The sequence below is a fragment of the Falco biarmicus genome, chromosome 6 (genome assembly GCF_023638135.1).
Source record: "Falco biarmicus isolate bFalBia1 chromosome 6, bFalBia1.pri, whole genome shotgun sequence".
Classification (NCBI taxonomy): Eukaryota; Metazoa; Chordata; class Aves; order Falconiformes; family Falconidae; genus Falco; species Falco biarmicus.
The window spans coordinates 5,265,370-5,287,033 of NC_079293.1; positions in this window are offsets into that span (position 1 = coordinate 5,265,370).

Genomic DNA, 21,664 nt, shown 5'->3' on the forward strand with positions numbered 1-21,664 from the left:
CCCTGAGTACTAGTTCCCAGGGGAAGACAAAAACACCCACCCTTCAATTACAGTTAGTTGCTGCCTCCCAGTTTTGATGACTTAGCCTTGATACCACACTTTCTAGGGCACAGTGGTTGGCTGTAACCAATTCTGGCCAGGCCTCTTGGCAAATGCATGAGTGCAGTGTTTCTTTGGAAGATTTTTTTCTTTGCCATTTGTCAGTAGCTGGTGGACATTCTTCCAAGCCTTCTGTTGGCTGAGTGGTGTGTATCTTTAGTGTGAAATATGTTTTTGTGATTACACTAAATGACTATATAGCTAAAAAACAAAGGTGGAATAAGATAAGTACATGTTAAGGTGGACTATCCGGTCTCTGGTGTAAGGAGAATGTATTCCCTGGGAATCTGTAAGGGTCTAGCATGCTCGATCTAATACCTCCAAAGTAGGTAAATGAAATGGTATCTGTATCTTCAACAAGAAAATCTATTTTGAGGCAGGATGGTATTATGTTCTCTCTGCACACTGATGTTTTCTGGTTCCTGAAGAGAAACTCATCAATCTGTGGTGACAATTATACGGTGAAACCTCACTGGAAGCAGATTTTAAAAAAGGGTATATGGATTAGTGATTTGAGATGCGGCAAAGCATAGGGGAAGCAGCTAAGCTGGATCTTCAAGGAGTGTGAATTATTTACATATCAGTTAACTGCATCACAGAGATCAAATACAGGATGATACTGCTTAGCAAAGGCTACCTGAATGTGTCCCACTAGCACATGTTTGACACTGGGCAAGGGAAAGCTGTGAATGAAAAGACTTACCATGCAGCTGGCTCAATGCAGAGACTTTGTGGAGAAGACAGACATATTGCCAAGCAATGCTGCCACATAAAGACGGCTTGTCAAAGCACATTGCATTTTCACCCTCATAAAACCATTATTTCCAGTTGTTCTTGTAAAAAAATAAATAAAAATCAATACATTCCAGATCCGTGTAATCTATTCTTAAAATGTAATGGAACCTCATAAGTAATGTCTGGTAATTTGCTATCAGCTTGGTCAAGGACAGTCGAATTACTTAATTACACATAACAGTTATTCTGTAAAGACTTAGGAAAACACAGATAAACATAACTAATCCCTCTTTATTTATTCCCTGCAAACAAAAGCCTAAGGGTTTCTGGAGGGGGGGGGGGGGGGAAGTAGTCCAATTAACATAATTAGAGATGGATGTCACTCAGATCTTCACCACAGCCCACGGACATCCTGTGTATTTTGGTTATGTAGTTAAGTCACGACCACACACAAGTTTTTCACGGCGGGCGGTGTCCAAGGCCGGTTTCCTTGCCTGTTCCTGCAATGCTACCTTGCTGCCACTGGATGGCATCTTCTGCAGGCGCCTGGAGCGCGATCAAAAGGGTAGGGGTCTGAAGGAGCTTCTTGCATTTCTAAGGGCGTCAGATACCAGGAGCTGTGCACCTCTGCGAGCAACACCTTCCCACGGCTTCATGTGCGGGGGCGTCTTATTTGTAACACAGACATATTAACGGGAATTTAGAAGGAAGTAGTAAAATGACAACTCTGACAAGCTCATGCTTTTATTTGTAGAAGATGCAAAGAAGGCCCTCGGTGTCCTCCCGTTGCTCCTGGCCTCCTCAGCTGGCTGACTGGCTGGCTGGAGCGATGGAGGGAGTCAGCTAGGTCCCATAGCTCCATCCAGCTCTAGGTATGCCTGCTGAAACTGTCTCCAGTGGGGGAATATCTGTGTACTGGGGCTACCTTGAAAGCGGTCTTGGAGTCCCATATCCACTATAGACAGATGCTGAACAGCCACTGTTTCCTAGCTCCATTGCCACAGCAGCTTCTCTTTGCTTGAGAATGAAATATGATTGCAATCAGGAGAGACAAAGCTTCAGATGACTTGGCACTTTTCTTCCTTTTGTGATTACATCGCCCCAGGTGATGTCTTTCCTTTTAAAGAAAGTCATCACAACAGCAATTTGTGGGAGATAGGGTCTATGCTCTTCACATCAAAACAAGAGGAATTTTCACTGAACTACTACCTGAATAATGTTAAAACCCACTGTAACAACATAAAACTGCCTGCACTTCATTCTGCAGCCTTCTTTGGTCTGCATTTGGATCTTGGCAGCCACACATCTCCACCTGGGACAGAATCTGTCGTCCCTGAAGTTACAACAGGTGACCTATGCTTCTCATCATGGTTTCTCCATGTAAGAATGTCTTGTGAGTGGTGGGTGGTGATCTTTGATGGCATTTGCCATCCAAATGCTGAAAGGAACTTCAGGTTGAAGGGAGGCTTGCGGAATGCCAAAGAAAGCCTCATCTGTGCAGCTGGAGAGGGAAGGCTCCCAGTCCTCTTCCTGCTGAGGTGTGGAGGGGTGATGACGAAAACAGGCAACTCCTCCTTCAAGGACACACTCTTAAGCACCCCTTAAAGACTGCAGAAACCAGAAAAGACGCAGAGCAATGAGTGTTCCGGGTGCTAAATGTTAGAAAAACATTAAGATAATCATGGAAAAAAAGCAAGGAAACTCAAAGCAGACCCTCTGGAGAAAAGAGACACTATCATAAATTCTGACCAAAAGATTAAAAAAAAATCCATCCCTGACACACATGCATACAAAAGATGAAGAAAAAGGCAGCCGGATTCTATTAACCAAGTATTAACACCCCTGGCTAAAGAAACCCTGCAAAAAGGAAGGATTAACATTTTCAATAAAGGGGACCAGATATTGCAGTGCTAATCACTGGCATTCTCCACTGACGGGAGAATGGAAAATAATGTTCTTAATAGTGTGAAACAGAGCAGGAGGTTCACGGGCAAAGAATCAGGGGTTACTGCTGACAAATGATAAATAACCTGGTTAGAAAAAGGCGTCCCAAATTAGAGGAAGTCTCTGCAAGAAATAGTAACTATGCAAATTGTCCTAGCATACATGTGTCTGGCTGAGCTGCAGCTCTACCAGAGGGTGTCGTGACAAGGGATTTAGCGCTAAACATTGAGGTCATGTTTTGCATCACGATTTTCGAGTCACCATTTCTGGAAAAATAGACCCCTAAATGTCCTGTGTATTGCATAATCATAAGGAGCCTGAGAAAAACATATTAATTTACTGAGTAGCTCCGTAGTGTAATGCCTTATCTTACTTGTGCTGCCTCTCATTGCAGTAGGAGCCTGCCTGTTACTTTAAAGTGCATGTGGAAAGATGGAAAATTGGGTGATTTAATGTAACAAGTCTCTTTACAATCAAGTTTGCTTGAATTAACAATTCAGCATTGACCTCTAGAAGCGATGCAGGGCTGGGCCATACCCATCCCCACAAAGCAGCTTGCCAGGTGTTATAGGTAATGAAGTACTAGACAAGGTTCTCTGCTAAGGAGTAGGACTGAGGGAAGTGGGAAGAGAGGCTGAAGTTTTCTCCTGCCATCCTTGTTAGCATTGTGCTCGTTGTGAAATCCAGTGGCACAGGGCAGTCTCTTTGGGTATCCTGAGCTATGTGTGCATGCACACCTTATGTTGCTTGGATGCCATAGAGGTGATGTGGCTGTATGTATGGATTAAGTTCATTGCCATACCTGTCATACCTGTGATCAAACCTGTTTCCCCTTTCAAAAGCCTCCTCATAGAACTATAGTTCTTATACATCCAATGATGAGAAAGCTCAGGTTCAGATAAAATGTGTCATTTCTAGCTGTCACAGAACTGTGGCTATAGGTTATTTTTTAACCTGCTGCATTAGATTATAAAATACTGGTGACAGGGATTTGCTCTTTCCTTGTTTTCATGCAACACTCCAGTACAGCTGGAGCCTTTGGGTGCTACCATTACATGACATGATTGAATACAGCCAAGAATCCTCTTGCTCCCTGCCCTAAAGTGCCTGCAGAGCCAATTAACGTTCACATTGTATGCAGGTACAATTTTGCCTGTTCCTGAAAGGCAGTTTTTTGGAGAATGATGCAGAGACACACAGTATTAGCTAGATAGAAAAACTATCCCCTTTTGAGACTTTCAGGGCATTTAAGCAGGCAGAATTTAATTACTGACAGTGTATTAGGGTGTTCTCTGAGCTTCTTGGAACAAGAACGAAGCAGTAGCAGGACCAGGAGTGCAGACAACCCACATGTTTACTCAGAGGGCTCCTTCCCAAGTTTGCTGAATCATGAACAACTCTGATGCAGGGAATTCTGTCCCTGATGCTTGTTTCACTCTGTGCTGTGCTAGGTACAGAGCTCCAGTTTACAGCGTGTGTTGATTTGGCTGGGGGTGAAAGGTACTCAGGTTTAAATATTTTTTTCCCCATTAACCCATACATTACATGGAGTCCATTCTATCCACAAAAACCTCATCCCTGGATCAAGTGAAAGATGCTAGCCTGAGGTTTCTCTGAAGCTTCCTCAGGGGCCCTTCAGTTCATGAGAACACTGTTACCAAGAGATTAAATGAATTAAAAATTGATGACTGTTCTGTACTGAATGTCTTGCAGTCAAGGATATTTAAACAGATAGCAGGGAGGGTGGAGGGAAGATTGTTTGTCGGAGTATTTTTTTTTGTTTTTAAATAATAGTTTTATGGGGGCAGGGAGGAGGATAGGGAAGAGTGCAGTGGGAGGAGTATCTGCTGGTTCTGGGTAAGGAAATTCCTCTTGTAAATGCAATACCGAGAGAGAATGGAGTGCTCTGAGAGATGCGTTTTGCTTAAACAACACAGAAAGTGCCCAGAGACAGATCAGAGGATTTTGCAGATTAATATGATTTGAACAGAAAGTCTGTCCTGGCAGGGCTGGGCACTGGTGAGTGCTACCAAGGGAGCTCCCCTGTGTCAGTTCCCTGCAGCTTCTGGGGGTGGAGGGGAACACAGCCCTGTGGACGGATGCCTGCAATGGTTGCCTCCCAGAAGGGCAGAGTGAAGAGAAGAATGAGCAGAAAGGCAAAAAAGCTGAAGACTCATTTGTCCAAATCTACCCAGACTTAAAGTAAGCCAAAATTCAGTGCCACTTCAGTCCCTGTCAGCCCAGGGCTCTTGCAGGCTTGTCTAATGTATTTTTATACCATCCGGTGTGCTGGTTCCTGGGGCAGGAGCGTGTGTGTGTTGTGGCAGATGTTTTGTGCCTCTGCTTTCACCAGTGCTGCTGCTGGAAGTGGGTGGAGAAGTGACTGGCCCTGCATCTCTAGCTGTTTGCTAGGTGTGTTGCAGATCCAGGTCTGCCTTAAGTTTATGAGGCTGTTATAGTTCAACATGATACTGTCTTCTTAGTTCAGCACTTTAAAACAAGGCCAAAGTTTTTAAAAATGGTAGTGACTACAGTTGCTTTGTCTCTTCATCCCCAGTTGGAGGCAGTTTTAAAAGACCTGGTTTTTACAGTGTCTGCTCTGAACTTGTTGAGCACCTTTAAAGATATCATGAGCTGAGTAACCCAAAGCACCTTTCTTTTCTAAGACTGATTCTTGATCTCCATCTGCATCCCTAACTTTACCTTCAGAAGATGATGTACTGTGCAGAAGGTAAAATGTGCGATGTTCACAGATGAGAACAATTTAATTCTGCTGGATTAGGTCTGTTATAAAACAATGTAAACTGGTTTATGTGCACAGTCTTTGCGACTCTATCCCACATGAAATGCCAATATTTTTTGACATCATTCCAGCCGGGAGTGGTGACTGCCTTGGCCTTCTCCCCTATCCTTTCCTGCATAAATATGAAGGCTGTGTCAGTGTCAGTATATAAAGGCTCTGGTTCAGCTTCAGTAGCGACAGAGGACCAGTGGAGCAGGAGAGGATGTTTTGTCTGCTGTGAATTGCCATATTTCTCATTTCATCAGTTATGAATATGAGATTGGAGTTCAAGGTCAGAAACACAGATCCACTGAGCGAACTCCATAGATCCACTGCAAAAAATTGCTACAGGCTGTCCGTGTATGTTTTGAGTGGACAGGAAACAGTGAAGGAGAGCACTGAAGAGCAGATTGTTTACTGTGTTTTGAAACAACAAAACTTGTGACATCCAGTCTTGATAGATGAATAAGTACCTTAGTAGTTCCTCAGGACAAAACAGCATTATATCCTTCCTTGTGTATTTCAGTATATTGGCTAACTCATTAAAATTAATGGTTTCAGTGACCACCCAAGTTACATTTTCCTTGTTTCTTTAGGAAGTATTAATTCCTTCAGAATTTTAAAAAAAAAATTAATTCTGAAAAGCAGCTATTATACCTGCAAGTAAGCTAATATTAATATGCACCATCTTAGTTGTATTAAAAACACTGTCATTCAAATATCAAAATGTAATTGAACCAGTTAAAGAACAACAACTGTGAATTTCTTTTTCATCCTAATTTTCCTCCATGAAATGAGCCTGGTTTATTGGGAGAAGAATAAGGAAGGAAAGCCTCAAATACATGGATGTAATTGCCTTCATTAAAAACTGGCTGAACAGACTTTATCCTGTGGGGTCTACTCTGTCTTTCAGAGGTAAGTTCCCATGTATTTTTAATGGGAAACTTATTACCAATCAAACCTGTATTCTTGCAGTGGTTCATGAAGGTGGATGTTCTGTACTTTTTCATCATGCTGGGTCTCCTGGGAAGAGCAGCTCATTACAGCGCCAACTGTCCCTGCCCTTTGCAAAAAGCCTCACCAAGGTCATATCAAGAGGTGATGGATAAAGGCGAGCTTTAACCCTTGACCTTGACTTTCCTGGTGCTGAGTGTTAATAAATCTACATTTAGGGGTAGAAGTTTTCTCCCAGCTGCTCTTTGTTTGGGAAAGGGGGGTGACATGCTGATGCACAACAGGTTGCATTTCCTAGGGCAGTGCCTGGGAAAGGAGGCCTTTCACCTGCCCCCACCACAGAGACTCCCACCCATTTCAGGAGGATGGCTATGGATAGGACTTAGGCATCTGGTGGGGCTCAAGTCACACGATAGGCTTGAGACATTTTGGGTATATGGGCTCTCCTGTTTTCACAAGGGAGCACTTCCTTGGTACCACTGAAAATGTCAGCATTTGCTGTTCTCTCTGCTGGAGCCTGTGGGTGAGGCTGAAACATTTACCTTTGTCATTGTCCTCAGAGTGGTGTCTGAGGTGACCTTCAAAAGGCTAAAACTTTTTTAAAAGGGTCCCCTCTCTGTCACACCCATAGGGGACCAGCATTGTTAAGTACCAGAAGGAAATGAGTCCTTTGAAAGGCTTCAGAAAACATAGGGATATACTTCAGAAGCAGCCTTCAGCTCCTGCTTTGCTCAGCAGCCTCTTGCCAGGTGGCCAGAAAGCCCTTCTCAAAGTTGTTCAGTGCCATTGCTCTATGTGTTCAGGAATGAGCAACTCCAGTGAAGGAAAGGCCTCTCCTCTTGTCTGTCTTTCTTCCTCTGTTCCTCTGCTTAGTTTTCTCTGAATGTTCAGTCTCTTCTTTTTACCATTTTCATCCCATTTTCCTTCACTATCCTCAGAGAATGGCAATAGGCTCACTCCTTCCTCTGCATCATTTTTCTGAGGAGCTGTAATGCTGCTGGCTTTTAGGCTTCCCAGTGGTGAAAAGGGCCATTTGGGGCACACCTCGACATAGATTAAAGAATGAGCAAATTAATGTCCTGGCCTAGTGCAGTGTGCTTCTGAACACTTCATTTCTTTTCTGATGAAAAGTATTGCCCTAAAACTTCCAGTGCATGAAGGCTGCCTGTGGTAAGCGAGGTGGAAAAATTAGCTCCTGCATAGAGCTACTCTCAATGGCTCTGGGCATTTCAGCGCTGTCATCTTCTAGGGAAGTTAAATTGCTTTGTTCCCTGTGCCCAATTAGCTCTATAATCAACTTAGCAGAATGTGGAGCAGGAGTGTGCTGAGATCAGGTATAGTCATTTTGTCAGAGGGTATGTTCAGATTGATCTCAAATTGGGGCAAGGAACCACAAGGGGATCTCAGAACAGAGGGCAGAGATTATACCAAGCTGATCAAACTTGGAGCCTTTACAGAACTGGGGAGGGGTTGGGGGGCGTGTGTCTGCACATTGGAGGAGGAATACCAGAAATGCCAGAAATACCAAGCCAAGAAATTAATGGCACAAACATTTCGGTTTTATTATTTTTATGTAAACATTCAAGCTTGCGGTCAAAAAAAAGGCAGCTGGCAGTAGCATTGAAAGGTGAACTGCAGAAGTGCCAGGGTTAGCAGGTAAGTGCAACTGGCTCTACTGTTGTCCACTTTTAGGCTTTCTGCGAGCAAGGCTTTGTCCTGTGACTCTGCAATTTGTTTAAACTTATCTATTGCCAGAAACCATTTAGATCCTTCTTTCTGGGTTTCTGATTCTACATAGAATAAATAGCTGGAATGAAACCCTTACCCCTTCTAAATCTCACAGTTTGTGCAAGTATAGAGGAGGAGTTCACAGCTCTGCAGCTAATCGGCCAGCAATTTGAAAAAGTGAGACCTTTCTTCACAGCTCCTTTGCAGATGGGAACAAGTCCAACAATTGCTTGCATGATCAACCACAGTGACAACCGATATCACAACAGTTCAACGTGGCACAACCGTTTTTCTTCCAGGGCAGGCTCTCTGAGACCTCACTGTCTTCATCCTGCTCTGTCTTTGCACAGATATTTCTGACAAATGCCTATTTGCTCCTTGGATTTGTTCTCTCAAGACCTGGTATATAGTGCAGAGATCAAAACAAAGGTCACAGGAGCAGGTCAGCAATCTGTAAACTGCAGAAGCAAGAAAGGCCAAGAAGGAAAGGGAAATAAAATTAGCTTTTTCCAGTGAAGCAACTGAAACTGCAGTGTGTTTTTCTCAACTTTCAGAGTAATCTGTAGAGCAAGGAAGCAAAAACAAGATAGAGTGGGAATAAATAGAAGAAAAGTGACTTTCGAAAGTGACTTTCCAATAGCTTTATGAGACAAAACTATACCATCAGGTCTTGAGGCATGGATGGTCCAGCTGGTCTGTTATGACAGTTGTGTAGTATTGTCAGCAAAGGCTTATCCAACAAAAGTATGCAGTCTTACGCTTTTGGCTGAGCAGTAATCTTTTGTCTTGTGTTCTGCTTCTTTGTGATCTCTTCCCTTGAGTTCTGGTTGGTTTGCAAGGAAGACATGTTCTCTTCATGCCCCTTCATATTTGTCTCATGTCTGTTCCCTCATTCATGACTGTGTTGTGGGGGCTTAAATTTTGGTGCATTGGGTCCTAAGGCAGTGCTGGCCTGCTAATGTGCAGTATGTCAGGCTTCTCTAGGGTCAGGGGATCCACATCATTGCAAGTCCCCACTCTCTTTTCTGCTGTGGTGGGACGTGGAAATGAAAAACTTGTGGCTCTGCAACTGCACTTACAAGCGATATCAGCTTAGGAGCACGAAGGTCTTCAGAGTTTCACGTTCCAAGCATGAGACTTGATGGATTTGTCTACATTCAGGAACTTCCTGTCATCCCCAGGTTCGTCCTGGTGATACAGGTCTCCTGGTGAGTGGCAAGTGGTGTGAGCTGATTGCAGCAACAGAAAGGGAGGGGAATGGTTATCTTTAATGCTTTAGGGGTACACATTTCCCAGATTACTCCTTTGCCCTCACCCCATATCATTACCCTTTAAGGTTCAAAAATTGAGAAAAATAAAAAATTTTGCTTCTCTCCCCGAGCTGTGCTGAACCCAAGAAAACTTTGCACCTTTTGCAGACAGAATTTACTATTTTCCTGCTGTAGTCTGCCAAGCAGAAACCTTTACAGAAAAAAGCATGCTGGTAAGTCAGAGCAGGAGCCGTCTCTGTGTCCCAGGTCAGGGAAAGGTCAACGCACATTAAATGAATATTACTGGTGCTTCTGTTACAACAAGACCTAAGCAGTTCAAAGCCAGGCTGCATCATCTGTGGCTGAAAATCATTGACAGTGCTGCTTCCTGAGCAGCAGATTGGCTTCCCATTACACAGGCTAATGAGAAAGTGTCACAAGTGGTCTCAGCAATAATGTTGCAGCAGAACCCCCCATTCTCAACACACTTGCTGAGATTTTGATGAGAGAGAGAGAGAAAAAGAGAGAGAGAGAGGGAAAGAAAGAAAGGAAGGAAGAAAGGAAGAGAAAGAAAAAGATATTCTCACAACTTGTTCTTTTCTATCCTCAACCTCAAAGTACTGAACCTGGAAATCAAAGCAATGGGATCAAGAGAACCAGAAGCGAGAAGTGCGTGTGCTTACAGCACTACGTGACTGCTGTTCCACTAAAACCCTCAGCAGAGGAGAGCTGTCAGCTCCCAAGGACAGTGTATTGCGTGTCCCTGGCACCATTACATTGTACAGTGGCATTTTAGGATTTCCCAGGTAAAGGTATCAATTTTTGAGACTTGCCTTTTTTGCAACACACCCACCCCACCCCTCCCTGGACAGCCTTGCGCCTAGCTGCTAAGAATACAGCAAACTGGCCTTTGATTCCTCCAATCTCATAGCAATTTGGAGCAAAGACTGAGGATCTGGGTCAGGACAGAAATTAAAAGATGCTGACCACAAACCAAAGTCCACCACAGAGCCTCCTGGTTAAGACACAGTGAGGGAAGGTATCTAACCTTCTGAATGCAACAGCACAGGGACTTTTACTGGGATGGTGTGCCAACCACAGTGCTAAGCCTTTACTTTACAAACTCTTCTTGGCTGTGCAGTGTACCTCTTTTTGCATTTGGATAGCTGAGGGGGCAATGCAGTGCCCTCTGCCCCTTAACCCACTCTTGTTCCCAATGCAGCTCCAGGGAGAAGCAGCAGCAGCCTTTGTTATATACTACCGTGATGCTGACAGGTCAAAAAGCGTCATGATCATAAAACACTTCTTTCCAGGCTAAGGCCAAGGTTTGCAAAGACCGATTTTCCTGCCTTGTGTGCTTCCAGGAGGCTTCACTAATTGCACTCCATTTCTCATGAACCATTGCACTAACTCTGGCTTTCTAAAGACCCCCACTAGAAACACTGCAGTCATAAAAACAGCAGAGTATACCACAACCTTGGAACACGAGTATTCCTTGTCTAATTTATTTCTTGCCCCCTACTGTGTATTATACACTGTGCTACAGAGGTTATGAGAGCAGGAAGTTCCTCACTGCTGCCCTCTGCGTCAAGCCAAAACCTCAGGAGGGGAGGTGAAGGGAGGGCAATTGCTTTTTCCCTAGGAGGAGGTGGGCACGGTACAGCCTTCCCAAATGAAGGGTGGGGTGGGCAGTGGGCAAAAGAAGCAGTAAGCAGGGAGCAGACTGCAAAGTGTGCAAGCGAAGAAGGAGGCCTCTCTGTGACAGGGGACCAGGCTTAATGTTAAACCTTAGTGGGATTTTTTTGGCTCAGGAAGCCACTGAAAGCTGAGCAGGGACTGGAGGAATGCGCCTACTTTTCCAGTACATGAAGGGAAGGTTGTTTACCAGCCTTTCTAGTTAACCTGTTTCACCCACTCCACCTGAATTTTCCCCATTGAAATAATTTACCTATCTTTGAGTTAGTATTTGTATGTTTTATTAATACCTGATTCAAGAGCCTGGGATACTTTGGTGTCTTCTGTGTGATGGATCCAGCTGGAAGACGGAGGAGATCAGAACTTGTACCTCAAGGTTCTGGTCTGTTTTGGGCACACACAACCTGGGAAGTGGGGGTGTGCTCTCTAGAGAAGGTGGTTGCTATTATCAGCATCACTTGAATTAAGAGAATACCCACAGGCACTCTGCCCTACATACGCTCACAGGCCTCCAGGGCTGCTCGTAGACTTAGGTCCCGAGTCCCCTGAATATCCTTCTGGACCAACACTGCAGTGCCATCTAAATGTCTCCCTGGGTCTCTTTTCTGTGGTGTCGCAGTTCAGTGACTCACTGGTTCCTGGCCAGACCTCACCCTGGTGAGGAGCCAGAAGCTTTCCAGCCGAGACTGAAGGAAGCTCTGGGCCTGTACATCAATTTTACTGCAACCATGAGCAAGTCACTGATTCTGAGTCCAGAAAGCTAAACTAGAGCATTCTTTATGTATAATCCTCACCAGAAGTCACAGTACCTCCAGTACACCCTACGATAAATTACAGACTTCAGACAGAAGAATGAAAGTGTCAAAGACCAAAGAAGTGCATTGTTATCACTGTGCACCTGCCCTTTTCAGCATATGCTTAATTTTGACTCCCAATCTCATATTTCATCCCAAAAGCAGCCTTTACCCTTAGATATTGCATGGGTCAGGCTCTGTTCTCCAGAGGAAGTGATTACTATTATTAAGTTAGATGGTTATTAAAGAAGGAAGTGCAGAGAATTTCTATGAAAATTTTCTTGGGCATTGGTAAAATCTTGCTTGAATTGGCTGTGAGTGCTGTGTCAGAAACCGGCCGATCTAAGGGCATAAAAGCAGCTACGGTCACCTCTCCTTCCTGCAACTGACACTTGTACTGCAGCATTATGAGAACTGAAAAAGGAGAAAAAAGGGACAGGGAGGAAACAAGTCAGATATTCAAAGAGAGACCAGAATGAAGTGAGTGACTGGTGACCCATTTGGTTGTCCGAGATTATTGTGATTTGGTATTTAGAAGACATAGATACATAGGAATTCTATACATTAATACACATTCTACATGTAATTCTAATTAGAGAGGGAAGTTTCCCCCTTTCTATTAGACTGCAAGAAAACATAGCCAGACTCTGAGTGCTCTGCCTGACTTCTCACAGGGTTTTGTAAGACTGGGTTAACAGGAGACCCATGAAATTGGGCCTAGCATTTGGGAGGTGGCCCCTCAACTAATCTGGGCTACCATGTTGCTTAATCTCAAATCTAGAAGAGGCATTGCAACCCATATAAAGCCCTGGGACTAACAGTCAAGACAAGTCACAGACAAGAACATCACTGTAGTTTAAGCTGTCAAAATATTAAACATGAATAATAAGAAGGGATGGCTGACGGGAGGAAAGCTAGTAACTTTCGGGGCATAACAACAGTTATGTGTTTATCCAGCTATGCAGGTTAATCCATCTCTGTAGTCCTGTTGGCATTTAAAGTTCCCTTGCCTTTGTCATAGCATAAGAATGGGGGGCATAAATGCTTAGGAATAGAAAATATTTCAGGCCCCTGGTTTTGCCTGGTCTGTGTCATTGCCATTAAATAGAAATTGTCCTTAACAGGCATCTTCAAGAGAAAATTATTGACTGGGAGAGAGGGAGCTGAGACCTCAGTGGCTTGCCTTCTGGTGTTTCCTCTCTTTCAACAGTGCAGATGTTACTTTCCAGTCGGGTTTAAGAGAGAATCCCTACTGTTTGAGGATGTTGAGAAGATTAAGGGATTAAACAGAAAGGGCTCCATTGCAAGAATTTCTCTTCCAGCTGGTGCTTATTTTGGGTAGAAGGTTTTCTGATACAGAGAGATGCAGATATGTTGTGCATATAGATATATTTGGTTCCTCCAATTAATTTAATGTTAATACAGTGTCATATTTTTCCTTTGGAGAAAATCAGAGTGAAATAATGTCACATGCTGTAAGTCTTAAAAGGAAATCAGTAGGGACAGTTAAAGTCCTGAAATAATTCTTTTTCAGGCTTTTAGTTCAGACTCATGACCCTCCTCCCTTCCCCATGTAATTTTAATTTTTTCTTTTAGCGTTATCACAAGTGGCACAATTACAAATCTATGGCTGGATAGAGTAGGTGGACTGTAAATTTTCTCTCCCCTTTGCTGGTTTAAGCTCTGTCTTTCAAGTTATTTTGCACATAAAGACGTTCAGCTGCCTCTGATCTTCATGTGCTTTCTCTTGATTTCTTTAGAATACAAAAGTGAATGGCTCAAGCAATCCGAAGCCCATTGAAGTCAGTGGTCCATAGAGCTTAGAATGTCTCTTTCTTATCATGTATTTTTGGGGGCAGAGAGTACAGTGCAGAAAACTGGGTGTATTGGGGAGGAAGAACTGTATCTGGCCTTTCCTCTTTGACAGGATTGTCAAAGGATTGCTAATGCACTTTAAAGGTGGTTTGAACTATAAAACCCCACCTAAAATAAAGAAAAACATCTTATTTTGTATTACACTGAACAGGCACCCTGCGCAGTTAAGAAGGGTAGAAGAACAAACCACAAGCTGGACTGACCGATCCCTTGTTACATGGGAAATTGTGCAGCTTGCTGCCTGTGTTTGGTACAGCATTTTCTCTTCCTCCATTCTGTTCCTATATTTGTTTCCCTTTACACCTTGCCCTGCGCTATTTCCACCATGTTCCTTCTTTGGATTTATCTTTTTCCCTTCCTTCCACTTTCTTTCTACAGAGAGTGATCAAGGAGGCCTGATAAGGACATTGCCCTGTTCCCTGGCCTCAGTTTAAACATAGTTAACACTGTGGACACACCATTAACCTAATTAGCCTTCACTCCCTTCTTCCTCCATCAGACTCACATTCCCCCTATGGTTGTTTTATCTCATAAATCTGATTTTCTGCAAAACTGCAATTTTCTCTATTGCAAAGTTTGTCCTCAAATGAGACTAAATGAGTTCTCATCCTTTCTAAGTGCCTTGAAGAGAGATTGTAAGGGCTAGTGCAGTCTATGTTCAATTATTTATATGATTACAGGGGCAGTAGTCAGGAAAATGATGAAAAATATCACATATTCATTGTACAAGTCACTCATCTTTTATAGTCATTTACCTTTTATTTCATAATAATAAAAAAAAATCACCAGCACAGTCATTCCTTTCTATTTTCGTGGTAACCACAACAAAGCCCTTACAGATCCAAGATGCATGTGCTCATGTAACTTGAACTGGACATGACTGAAACCAAGAAAAGGAAGGTAATTCACAGTTCTCCCACTGCACCTTTTTCAGCTAAGGTTTTTTGTGTTGTGTTTTTTTTTAATGAAAATTGCCAGAGTTGCAGTGCCATGAATACTTTTATGTTTGTTATTATCAGCCATGCTGTTGAGGACAGCAGCAGTGCAAGTTCTTCAGGGACCCACAGATGCATTCTTCTCCAGCCCCACCCATTACAGCTGTCAAGTAATAAATGAACTGGTTCCTCATGTTAGTTTAGTGTTGACTTGTGACCTGTATTTTCAAGGATGCTTTATCAGCCTCCTTACCAGCACTCTGACTCCCTGCGTCCTGCTCCTGTGCCTCCCTGTGCACAGCCCCTGGGGCTGCAGCAGCCCCCTGGCCAGCTGGAGGGTCCCAGCTGGTGTGTTGCAGTCACTCAGAGCATCACAGCCGCTGCTGGGCTGGTGTGCTGCTCTGCCTGCCCCAGAGCACAAGGCTTGTCAGTCAGGGAGGATTGACACAGGCTATTAGTTGTGACGGATGCACACTTGACTAGTTCTGATAGTGGTATTTTCTTTCAGGGTGTGACATTATTTGAACAGATCACCTTTGTTTACCACTCACCATACTCTCATTTGTCAAACAGTTCTCTTGAAATACTGTGACTGTACAAAGTTCCCAAATGTGTCTATGTCTGAAGCAAGCACTCGGCTTTTCAGGCCTTCAGGTGCCACTATAAAAAGAGAAAAAAACTCTCAGAAAATAAAGCTTTGAAAAAGTTGCTTCCCTGCTTGAGCACAGTTACTCAATAGGATTTTCCTTATTGCTTTTAACTGCTGGTGGCATGTACAGGAACTGAAGCTAAGTCAGAGCTCTGGCTGTTCCCTACCTTTTATACTAGCTCCTTCAGGTAAATGAAGTTCCTGGATGGGGGCAAACCCCTGCACAGGGCATGTTCTAGCTCTCTGAAAAATAGTCCACATTTTCCTCATTCTGCAACCCCCATGGGCTGAGCATAGCCCAAGCAAACTTCAGAACCGTGTGGCATCAACTGCCAGGGCAAGGAAGTTGGAGCTATCTAGAAAAGCGCTCTTATACATGTAGGGTTCAGTATTCATCACTGTGTGTGTATTCAGTGCTGAAACACAGATGCAAGATAACAGTGCTACTGTAAGCTGGAAGCAGTAAAAGATAGAGAACTGCCTGCCAGTGAATACAATATCTATTTTGTGGTGTCACAGTTCAGGAAAGAAACAATAACAAATCTTTTAGGAGCAAAAAAATAAGTTAACTGTACACTTGTGTATATCATCAATCATGTACTCACAGGAGTTATGTGGATATACAGAACAGAAACCAGCTAAAGGTATCATAATACTTCCTCATGTCCAGATAGGTAATTATCCTCTTGTTAGAGAAATAAGGCTTCTGAACATTTCAGAGAGCTGGAAATGAAATATGTTTCAAGATCAAAGGAGACAGATTCCTGGATGAGTTAGAAATGTCTGTGTAGTTTTCTTTTAATCTTAAACTCCTTCCCCACCACTTTCCCCAAATACCCCCAGTTCATTTCAAGTCCGGAAGGGTTTCTTTTTCCTGTTGGCTGCTGGAGGATTGCTAGGGGGCACCTAGAGCAGCTCAAAGCAGGACCGTCACCAGCAATAGGTTAGATCAGCTGTGGCTTTGTTTAGGTGAGTTTAGAGATGATTTGTGGCTTTGCTGTTAATTACCAGATGTCTCTGTGCTGTGCCTGGGCATGGGTTCCCACAGAGGTGGGCTCACTTCTTACAAATATGGAAAATAGCACATTCTTGTGGGTTTTACTGTGACTGCTCAGTATGGCTCAGTATAATATTAGCAGTACATGTGTACACATCAGCAAAGAAACTCAATTAAGATGTCTCACCATAGTATAAAGCTATTGGATATTAAGAATATTTGCCTTTGTGGTTCCACACCGTGCCTGAGAGCAGTACTCTATGGAATTATCAAAAGAGCTGATTTGTGTAATGAATTTTGATCCTGTCCAGAAGCTGTAACAAATCAGTTTGCTGAGCCTGTATCACCTGGTGGGTATACATCAAGGCCCGTTTTAATTCCTGGCAAAATTAGAGGAGGCAAACTGTCATCGCAGGAAAATAAACTTGCACGCTGAAATGTACACCGCACGTGCATGAAAAAACTGAGCTTTGTTATTGTGCTCAGCAGGATCACATAGTGATAAAGTGGTATCACTCTGGCGTTTCAGAATTGCTGGTGTGTTGTAGCACAGTCCTCAGAACGTCAGAGCCTCGAGGAAGTGATGGACTGGCTTCTTAGCAGGTGCAAATCCCCAGAGCTGCCTTGGGTACACTGATTTGCACCATGTGGATATTCTGGCACAGATTTGAACCACAAAGAAAATATTTTTAGTGGAACTAAGCTTATTAAATTTTAAATAAAACCCTCTGTTTTTGTAAAACTTATATATTTGCTTATCTTCACTTTTAAAAGGGTGCATTTGTGTGGAGAAAGGTTGGACTTTGCTAACTCCCTTTGCACAAAACAGAACAAGCCCCTACATGGCTGTCTGTGATTATTACTTTAACACATCTCTATGGTTACACCACAGAAACCTTTAAGTGTGAATGCATTTTTTTCCCTTAAGTACCAAGATGTTCCTGATGGAAAAAAAAAATGACCTCTTCTTGGCTCCTGAGATAGAGTCAGGGATGTGATTAATGCTGACTGTGTTCCACTGTTTTTCCCTGAAGACTAGCTATTAATATTTTCCAGTGATGTATGTCCTTTCACTTAACCACAAATGGGTGGTCAGCAAGGTATCTGTCTGAGCCTACATTTTGTCTTAAGAAATCACTTTCTCTGTACCACCCACCACCATAAGGCCTTTGACTCAATACCCAGAGACTGCCTCTTCCAGGAATGCATGAATGGACACCTCATCCTATCTTACTTTTTTCCAGTTATCTGCCATTCAAAGCAGATCCAACAGCCTGTGAAATGGAGGTTATTTCTAGATTTAGTAGATTATCTGGTTAATGCACAGTGGCAAGCTACTGAAAAGCCTTACATATCAGTTGCTATATGCTCTTTGATGTACAGCCTTGCAAAGTCTGTTTGATTTGGTTTTATTTTTAGTTCCATCAGTTGTATCATTAGGTTGGCCCAACAAATTAGTTCACACTTTCAGAAGGATCCACCTCTTACTTCCTTTCAAGCAAGCACGTTAAAAGAGAGGAAAGGTATCTGAGGTCCAGAGTTGTGCTTTATTACACAAACGTGCACAACTAAATAAAAAAACCCCCACAATACATTAAACCACAACAAGAACCAAAGTGCAGCAGAACAAACCACGATACTGATGTGTGAGGCAGATTAAATAAAAGGCTTGAAAGCAAAGCTGGTTGCTAGAAGGGTACTCACTCTTCATTCTTGTCCAGTAGTTTACAGTTGCTTCTCAAGATCTATGAAATCCTTATGGTCCTCTGCAGACTCTTAGGAAAGCCTCCTTTCTTCTAGAACACCAAAACCATGGTTTAGACTTTACTTCCTGCTACAGGCAGACCTCATTATCCTCCCAGACATTCTTCATCTGCACTGTGGTGCTGCCCACTTTGTACCCAGGGTCTCTGCCATGGCACATTGCTTCTGGGAAGGAGCAGTATCTCCCTCTTGTTGCTTCTCCAGGGCTTTCACCTCACCTGACAGCCAGGACAAGCCCTCCTTGTGCTGACCACTGTCAGAGCTTCCTTAGCAGAATACCCTGTCCTCAGCCTGGGCACCGTCCTGCTCAATGCTGTAGAAACATGCAACAGGAAGAAACTTTTGGCACGAAGAGCTTTATTTGGCACTAAAAGCATTGCATTTATTACAATTTACCTTTCCTATCTCCCCACTATTGTTCATTACAAGCCCCTTGATTTCTTTTTAAGTTAGATTGCAAGCCACACAGAAGTGGGAAACCTTCAGCTGAACAACACCTTGCGCAGACAAGGAGCTGCTCTCTGCCATACATCCTGGGGATGTCCTCACAAGAGATCAGGGCAATAAGGGGACGATGGAGGCAGCTAGGAGGTAAGTTTTGTGTTCAAAAACTCCTGAGGAATGGGACCTGTGTGGCTGGCACAAGCAGGCTTGCAGCTTCACAGATTAACGTCTTCCATGGGATTTTCTGTCTCAGCTTTCACTCTTTATATTTAAGCATTTGTATGACTCCAGAGCTGGATTACAAGTTTGCTGGATGCAGTCACATCATTTTGTCTTGCTACTGATCTCTTCCTTTCTGCCCATTAATTCCTCATTCTATGTCCTGGTGCCAGCAGCTGAGGTGCCCAGTAAATATCAGTTTTGCGAAGTATATTCTTAAAAAATTATTTTTGTGATTCACACAGTCATGTGAATGCATATGTTCAGCACTGTGATGATTGCAACCTCTTGTCACTAACAGCTTTGATTCAAGAACACGTTTGTCTATGAATTAGTGGCTAGCTCTTTAATAATGTCCAAACACCCCAGTTCAGTTCTTTAAAATCATTGGCAAGACTAGGTTTGCTGGTTTCCTCCATGTAAACAAGTGATAGTATGAAAAACCCCCTAAGTATGCTCCTGGTGTCTGGGGTCCCGGCTGTGTGAGGACTTCACGTGAATCTCATGACCAAAACTGAAAAGTATCAGAGGCACCGTCATGTATGCTTTTTGCCTTCAAGAAATGTTTTGCTCTGAAAAACCAGTACACGACTGTTGTACGTGTCTGTTCTAAAACTGGTTCGTCACCTCTCTGTGAGTGACCATTTTGACAGAAAAGAAAGTATTTCTGCCTTTGAATAATTTTGATAAGGAAAGGGTAAAGAGTGTCCTCCTTTGTAAAGAGCTAACAGCAAGTGGCATATCTCATTCAGAACATTTTCTTGAAAACACCCGTCCCCCAAAGATATATAATGTTTCTGTTGCCAGGAGGCAATTGATATCTCCATGGGGAGGGCTTAATAAATTGAGGCACAGTGGTCAGCTTCCCAGAAAAAATGTCAAAGAAGGGTAGGTGTCAAGGAGAAACTATAGTGACACGGGAGGCAGACACAGAGAACTAGCAATGTATGAGTCCAGACAAATCAATTCCTGCCACAATTTACCATCCTAAAATTGCATGAAAATGAAGGTGAGCTGAAAGGCTTTTAGAATAAATAAATGAGTTAGATTTTTGGAAGAACTATATAATTTAAGGAATATGGTCTGAGTAGGTGAGGCACAAAATTTCATTTAGTTGTGGGTTGGTTTTGTGTGTTGCAAGACTTGGGACTCATTAAAATGATCTAATTAATTTGTATCTATTTTTGCCTGCAATTGTTTCCTTACAGTGTTTGCAAGCTCCCGTTGCATGATAGTTCACATGAGCCAGAAAAGTGAAGGTACTTATTGTGAGAAAATTCTCCTAGACACTGTGGTGATACAAATGATCATATAAATCAGCCAGCTCACTCACTGATGTGAAATGGTGAAAAATAAATAAGATTATTTTGAACTTAGTTCACTTTAGATGTTATAAATTGAATGAGTTATTGGAGATGAGGATATTTTTCCTAAATATTGGCCAGATTGTGAGATTGATTTCAAAAAGTGACTCCCTACTAAAATCAGTAATTCTGCCTAACAAATGACTTGTGGCTGGATATACCAGCACTGTCTATCTGGAATGTCTTTAATCAGGGAATAGGCTCCAAATCAGACACAGCCTCAAGGAGCAATGATGATATTTGCATGTATATGTTTGAAGAAGCCTAGATTTAGGGTTTCCATCCATCTAATTATACTTTAGGAGTATTTACAAACTACAGCTTCAGGTAGTTGCAGTGGTTGGATTTAGGCCCTTTAAGCCTGTTGTTTGTAATTTCAAACTGGTATGTTAAGAGCTTTTTGGTTTCTTTTACCTGCAAAGACCCAGCATAGCTGATCTAATCTCTAATGGCAAAAGCAAGGCAGAGAGGTATGCTCCTTCTGTTGCTTTCAGGATCAATAATGTCAGCCACCACATTAGGAAAAATACAGGTCCTTAAATTTACATGTCTAGAGTACAGTTTAGCTGTTCCTGTCTGCCTGACTCTGGTTATTTGAAATCCTTTGCAATGTGAACACCTAGGACTGATGCTTGCTTCCTAATGTATCTGATGTTAGAGACACTGTGCTCTCTGTGTTAGCAATTCTTTATTAGCTTTTTTGGATATTATGTGCCCTTTAAGCAAGAAAGGCTGCATGTAAGACCCCAGAAAGTAGATTTGAGCAAGGTTTGCATAAAAAATGCACAACTTTTAGAGTTGTTGAGTAGTATTTTATGTCTCACAATGAAAAAGACAAGCTATGTTTACTCTTCAGGAAAAAACTGTTATTGTAGGATATGGGGAGAACAAACAGAGGAATGGGGTTTACAATGGGGATTTTGGCATACATGGAAATTAGAAATATGTGGGGATGAAGGTGAAAAAACAAGTGCTTAGGAGGCAATGTGGTCACACGTGTCATATTATTACCCAGAAAAATTCTCAGTTTGGAGCCATGTTCATTCAGTTTTTCTTTCAAACACCCAAACTGGACTTCCAAACTGAGATGCATGAAGACATGGCAATATCATCTCTCCATGTTTTTAACATAAAAATGTTTTTAGATGATGAATTGCATTCCAAGGAGCTTAAACTGCCTTAAATCCCATTTTCAGAATAAATTTTTCAGGGAAATGAGTTGCACTGATAGCTACAGGGCTATTCTGTGATGATAGTGAGCAATGACTGACTTATCAGGAAAAGAAGAGGGCTGAGACACCAGAAAGTGTCTTGAGGTACGAGTCCTTAGAGGAAACATGGGAAGCTTGGGAATCCCTGTTCAGAGGCTTAGGTTTACCATGTAATCATTAGGAAAATCCCATTAATACAGTCAAGTTCTCTACTAGTAGCTTGAT